This window comes from Dermacentor silvarum, chromosome 9 (genome assembly GCF_013339745.2).
Source record: "Dermacentor silvarum isolate Dsil-2018 chromosome 9, BIME_Dsil_1.4, whole genome shotgun sequence".
Taxonomy (NCBI): domain Eukaryota; kingdom Metazoa; phylum Arthropoda; class Arachnida; order Ixodida; family Ixodidae; genus Dermacentor; species Dermacentor silvarum.
Genome location: NC_051162.1, coordinates 157,823,406 through 157,828,723, shown reverse-complemented (window position 1 = coordinate 157,828,723; position 5,318 = coordinate 157,823,406). Strand labels below are relative to the sequence as shown.

The 5,318-nt window shown below is 49.4% G+C and overlaps 1 protein-coding gene across 2 annotated transcripts in view; it reads left to right on the top strand.

Moving 5' to 3' along the window:
* The first annotated feature begins 384 nt into the window (after positions 1-384).
* LOC119464568 (mitochondrial uncoupling protein 2) overlaps positions 385-5,318 on the top strand; it is a 104,267-nt gene continuing 99,333 nt past the window's right edge. Inside the window, exon 1 of one of the 2 annotated variants that reach the window (XM_049656454.1) lies at positions 385-546. The gene's annotated coding sequence lies outside the window, so the exon portion shown is untranslated. Of the gene's footprint in view, positions 650-5,318 lie in introns of both variants that reach the window. The other variant, XM_049656455.1, reaches the window with a different exon arrangement.

The following is a 5,318-nucleotide window of genomic DNA, read 5'->3' as shown; positions in this document are numbered from 1 at the left end:
CTCGCGGCGATAACGATGGCACAATTCATCACATAAAAAAAGTTCCGACGGAAGCTGTGACGCCAAGGCCGCCTTTTTTCTCGGCCAAGGTCCCCGGCAGATAACCAGGAAGGAGAGAGGCAAGATGAAATATTACGTGACGCCATTTTCTCGCCTTTTATTTCTTGATGCCTCGACGCGTTGGCGTGGTCCGCGCTTGTTGTCGTCTGCTTCGCGACTGCTGCCTTCTGCTCGCGCGCGCGCGCGCGTCACGTGACCTCATCTCCACTACGCGCCGTCTGCTCGGGAAGGAAAACAGCTAGCAGACGACACCGCCCCGCAGAGGCGCGCAAAATCTACGTGCTCTCCCTGACGCGTAGATACGCTGGGCTGTAGCGTATCTACTCCGTCGCCTTCGACACCTGGTACTGCATCACGATAGAGTGCATGTGACGACTGACCGATAACGACTGGCCGCAAAGAAGAACACCTTGGGCTCAATCAAGGCAGCTTAGTTTTCGCCTGTACGTCTTCGGCGTCCGCTCAACCAATTTTCGACTTCAGCAGGTTTCGAAGCCACCAAAGCCTAGACTCGAAATTCTAGCTGGTCCTCGCGCTGTGCCGGCTGGCATTTCGAGCACGGAAAGACTCCCAGCGGCTCCGCACTTTCGTGAGTTTCTCAAGGCAGTTTATTATTTTAGTCGTGCTGGACGTTGTTACTAGTAGTTTTTGATGTGTACTTCTTTCTTTAAACTGTTCTTAAGTACATCGATTCGTCCGTATAGCGTCAGCATACAATTTTGTTCCAGAAGCGTGACATACAGTCGCATATGGGAAATAATCTCTTATTGGTGGGCTTCAGCACCGTTTTAACGTAGGAATCCAGGAGTTTATGTTCTTGCATTTTTTTTTTAGTTTTAACCTCGTGGAACTAAGTTCAGCAGCGTATCTCACATATAATGTTTTGCTTTGTAGATGCCACGATAGAATAACTGGGAGCGACTTTGTTGCCTTCGCTTATTTGTGTGTAAATTGTAATTCTGTATCCTACTTAAGCAGATATAGTTGTTCGAATAAATAAATAAATCTAACGGGGATATGCTAGCTTGTATAATAAGGCCAATAAGAATACACGGATGATAAAAACGGCGAACGATATACACGGTGATATTTAAGTTTCATTAATTTAAAAAAAAAATCGCCTGTGGCAGATAGCATGATTTTTGATCTTGAGCTGGGTTATTCGAACAGGCGGACATTACTAGCACGAGAAATCGAAACACATATTCAACTGATTAACAAAAATGGACTAATTAACTTTTTAATTAATTAATTTACGGCACATTGCACTTTACGAATTGTAGCCAGTGAGCTTGCAAGATGAGTTTCCACTTGAAATGAACTTACAGGATGACAACAGTTTCCTTATATTATTTCCAAAGTCTGGAACGAAATACATGGGCGTTCCAGTTATGTGCTTCAGTGCATAAAAGGGGGTATTCTTAAAAAGTTAGGGGAACAACAGCGCATTTTAGTGCAAGTTTGATTTCGTATATCTCCAGACAGCGAGTTTCCGCGGTCATCGAGTGAGATGTGTGTTCTAGTTTGCTTTTGATCTCGCGTGACATCATTTGTTTATTTAGTTAGGATGCCTATGTTTCCAAGCTTACACGGTCGATAAAAGTGTTATCTGTACTTCGTATAGCTGTCCACCGATTTGCTATCGCTATCGATGCTTCGTCTTTCGGGCGAAACTGCAACCTTGTATACGGGGTGGCGATAAATAGACCAGACTATCTTTTTGTATTCTTTTGCATTGTCGTAAACGTAAAGGCGGTTTCGTTTATGTCGTGGTTCTGGTTCTGTTGGCCTTAGCCACTCTAGGTATACCTCTGTCTGCATTGGTAGCAATGTAAGTCAGGCAAGCGAACTTTACCTTTCATGTTGTCGATCGCGACACGGTAGGACTAAAAAAGACAATGTTCAACTTTGTTGCACGTAAGGACTGGTGGTTATTGGCACTGTCTGGGTCTGTAGTCGCCAGCAACGCCTTCCCCCGTCCCGACTTCGTCCACTCGAGGCTTTGCGTTCTTGGTGAAGGGTGGTGTCACCCGCTTTGTGGGTTAACGCACATTTGCTTTAAGGTTTGTCTTGTGCACACACATCTTGTCGGCTACATACGCACTTTATTAACGACAATTTGCAGTTAGGCGCAGCCAACCAACAGCAATGTTACAACTTCTGATAGTGACAAGTTATGGGTTGGTTTTCTTCACTTTTCAGCATTTCAGCAACTTTGCTGTTGCCGATCTCGTTTGCTTAAGGAAAAATTCTAAATTTTTGAATAAGCTTGCCCAAACCAAGTACACTCTGGCTTATGTATAGGACGCATTGCGCTGCCACAAGACGGCCAGTGTAGGACTTCCTTTTTCAGGCGAAGCTTGTTATAAGGCACATATTTCGGTGGCGTCCATGTACGCAAAAAAAAAACACCGCATATCCACGGGGTGATTGACGATGAGTAGGCGAAGCTCCGGAGGGAATCATCGGTAAACCGTGAATCTTCCGTGTAATGCGCCCAGTCTCGCCGCACTAAATCGAACGATTGACTTCCACCAATGACACGCGCCATATGTGACGTCATTCCTATTTTATAACAGCGCCCTTCATTATAATTGCACCATCTCCCGCTTAAGGGGACGCTAGCACAAACGCGTTAGAAACGTGCAGTACTCTCTAGTAAGGGGGAGAGGCCACAGCGTCTTACGCAGCCGTTTACACATGCCGGAACGTGCACCGCGTTTGCCGACGCCATCACATGACTGCTGACAGAGTATAACCCCCGTATTCATAAACGCTCCTCGACTTGAACTTGACTTGCCACCGCCTTCAACGCGTTTCGAACGCGCTGCCCAAGGCGGTGGCAAGTTCAAGTCGAGGAGCGTTTATGAATACGGGGGTATATAAGGCGGAGAGGCCACAGCGTCTTACACCAGCTTCTTACACGGGCCGTAACGCGCTAGCACAAACGCGTTAGAAACGCGCAATTTTTAACACGAAAGTGTTTTATGCCGGGGTCCACCAAGACTTCACTGACGTATTTCCGTCACGGAAATACGTCATAGAACATAATACAAAGAAAGAAACCAGAAGAAAAAGTTCCACAAACATGCAAAATTTGGAAATCGAACTCACGACCTCTCGGTCCGCGACGATAGATCGCCGAGCGTTTAACCCATTGCGCCACAAACGCATTTGCAGAGAGCTACACAGACGCGCCTTATATATCTAACACTCCTCCGTGTACCCGCGCTCTTGCTCGGGGCGGTGCCGCCGCCTACGAGCAGAAAAAGTTGTCGCAGTTTCACCTGAAAGGCGAAGCATCAATTGCGATAGCAAATTTGTAGAGAGCTATACGGAGTAATGATATTAGCTTTATAGCGTATAAAACTTGGACATGCAGCAGCACCGGCAACACGCAGAACTATTGTGGACGCCTTCAGCGTTTTGCCCGCGTTCGCTCAAAATGCGTGCGGCGTTGGTGACTGTTGCCGGGCCTCTGATAAATAGGCACTTGGTGCCGCAGCTAAACGTCGCCTCTCTTCCCTGCCCTCCCCCCCCCCCTGCCCCTCCCCTCGGCCTCTCGCGCGTCGGAAGAAGGCGCGTTTGCTCTACATATATGGTGATTGTAAAGGAGGAAAGAGACGCTTACTTCTGCAGCCCTTAAGCGAGCACGGCGCAGAACGCGCGTTTGTTCCCCGCCGTGCGTTCACTCCCCGTGAAAGCGCGCGTCCCTCGCGCCCTTTCACTCGCACATACAGCGTTCGGCGCACGGCGACGATTTCATCTCCATTGACGTCATACGGAACCTCACGGCGGACGCCGACGGCAGAAATCTGCTTTGAGTGTCCATATAATTGCTATCGTCATAAAAGAGAAGTACTGCATTATGACACTAACCGCGCACCGACAGTGAACGCTTCGGTGGTCTCAGCACTACGACGCCTCGAAGCCAGCATTCGAAGGGACGCTGGCATCAAGAAGCACTACCAACGCCACCAGGTGGCGTTTCACCGTACTCAGCACAGCGGAGCGTGGCCTCCGCAATTAGCTCTGAAAATGTTTTCTGAAGTTGATCGCGGAGGCTGCAATACGACGCGCTTTACGCGCTGATTTACTCGGTGACGATTCAGTTACGTGCTTGTCTTGCGCGTTGTATTAGTGTGTCAGTTACGTGCTTCGTCTTCGCGTTGTGCTAGCGTGTGCAGCGTATGCAGCTTCCATATGCCACGACGGTTGCTCATGGTCATCGACGTTGGTAGTCGTGATTGAGGAGGAGACGTGCCACCAGGCGTCAGCGTGGGTGCATCAACGCCTAAGGCGCTTAGGCCACAAACACCCAATAGACATTATATCAATGTGCAATAACATTACACTACTTCTGTGAAGACACGTTTCACGTTCGTGTTCTATCCGATTCCTATATAAGAGGGATCACCACATTTTCGTTAATGTTGGGTATTTATGTCATCCTGGTGCGTATGTCCATGTGCGCTTCGTGGCGTAGTGGTTAGCGCCGCGCGTTCGGAAGCGAGGGGTCCCTGGTTCGATTCCGCGCTACGGACGCAACTTTCGGAATTTTTTTGCATAAAAGTAGACGTGGCTACCTACTACTACAACATACTACAGGGGAGGGACAGACCCACACCCTAAGGAGCTTCGCCCCTAAAAAATTCGGGGTAGCTTGCACTAGTGGCGCAAGGCTAAAGACACAGCGGAGCTGACCGGTTCCTAGGTGGTCCTGGCTATACGAAATGATGCAAAGTTATACGAAGTAAGGGAATCCCGTCATCCTTCATGTATGATACATGAAATAAAGATTCAAGTCTATAAGCATTTCCTCGTGGTCCGAGGCATCCGGGAACGCCTCGCGAAGCACTTGCAGTCAGGGCACAAGTAGGGGAAGTGGGGCGAAAGCTATGCACAGTATACGGGCGGCGCCCAGCAGACGACACGCCGGGATGACGTCACAGCGCATGTGCAGTATAGCGCGCGGCTGGTGGGAGCTCGGCCGAGCCGCTGTCACAGCCGCTTGCTGTAGTCACGGACACCGCTAGCGTTCGGCGCTAATGCGGGGAAACGGAGAAGCGCGGATGGCGTCGGCAGCACCGCTGCGCGTTGCCTCGTTGGGGCTGCTACAATTTGTTTCTCTCGCTCTCATTTTCTCTTTCTCTCTACCGAGCATAGCGACGCGACAACGCGCACTCTCTCTCGTCTGACTTCTCCTATCTACTGACCATAGCGCGCGACGTCCGCTACCGAGGTGCGTTGCAAGGGCA